We start from the raw sequence: 1,600 nt of genomic DNA, 5'->3' as shown, positions 1-1,600 counted from the left end.
GCACAGATAGCCCATCGTATAGCTTTGTGCTTAATTACAAACAAACAAACCTGTGCTCTGTCTGTCACGGGTATTATAATCCGGTTCGTAGCGTTATAAGTCCACAGACATACCGCTGTATGTATTCGTAGTCCAGGCACGCTAACCACAAAGCCACGCTCAGCCAGTTCAAGAAATAAGTCTTATACAAACTAGTCGCACTGACACCTAACAGAAACTTATTAACACTAGTATTCAGAATAATGTATTGCAATATGATGCTACAATATATATATATATATATAACGTCAATATTACCTACTAAAACAACACGAATCGAATTAATGGAATGTTGCTACTGGTTAGCTACTAAAATAGCAGGACTCGAACCAATATATCATTGAGCTTAGTTAATAGATAAAATAACATGACTCAAACTAATATAACTCGGTGTTAGTCACTAAAGGAGCAGGACTCAAAGTGGCGTAGCATCAGTCACTAAAGTAGCAGGACTCGAACCAATATATCATCGAGCTTAGTTAATAGATAAAATAACATGACTCAAAGTAATATAACTCGGTGTTAGTCACTAAAGAAGCAGGACTCAAAGTGGCGTAGCATCAGTCACTAAAGTAGCAGGACTCGAACCAATATATCATTGAGCTTAGTTAGTAAATAAAATAACATGACTCAAACAAATACAGCTTGATGTTACCCAGTAATACATCTTCATTACCAATCAGTTGTTAAAGTAACACTTATGGACCATTATATCGTCGATTTTAGTCTATCACTAAAGTACTAAGGCTCAAATTAATATAATGTTGATTTTAAGTCATGACTTAAATCAATAAATATGTTACTTATTCATTAAAGTAACATGAATCAAACCAATATAATCTAGCTATTTCATCAGTCGTTAAAGTAACACAACTTGAACGAACAGAACGATGCTATTAGTTAACTTGTAATATGATGTATATATTATTAGTTACCATTCACTAAAGTAGTCAACATTAATCAAATCTCGCGAGCACTGTGACACTGGAAACGTTAATGTAAAGTGAACTGATTAACCACTTCCGGTGGTAACCGAAAAAACGATATTTCTTTTTTTAAGTATCGGGGTTGTTTATCAGTTAAAACCGAAAATCATAAGCCTTACTTATAACTTGTGAATCTATATAAATATAATAGTACTGTCTGTTGTATGTCTGTGTAACTACTTCGCAGGGTTTGGATGGATCTTCACCAAAATTGGTATGCGGGTTCATTTGGTCTATGCGGAGGTACATACACATTTTCAGTTTTGCGTTTTGCGGTTTTTATGGGCGTTTTTTACCACTACTTCGCCCCTTGTTGATGGCTTTTCCCCAAATTTGGCATGGAGGTTTGTTGGGTCCATGGGGAGATACATACAAATTTTCAGTTTTGCATTTTTTTATGGGCGTTTTTGCGCTTTTTACAATTACATGTCTTAAGGTAACCTTTCATTAATCATGAATTTACATAACTTCCTTCCACGAGACGCGTACTCTAGCTAGTCAGTAAATAGTAAAGCGTCCTTATTGATTTTATACACTCTCTTTAAAATTGTTTAGATATTTGTAATTACAAATCT

The sequence above is a fragment of the Limulus polyphemus genome, unplaced genomic scaffold, assembly GCF_000517525.1.
Source record: "Limulus polyphemus unplaced genomic scaffold, Limulus_polyphemus-2.1.2 Scaffold738, whole genome shotgun sequence".
NCBI lineage: Eukaryota > Metazoa > Arthropoda > Merostomata > Xiphosura > Limulidae > Limulus > Limulus polyphemus.
The sequence above is the reverse complement of the archived record's forward strand: the minus strand, read 5'-3'. Positions refer to the sequence as shown.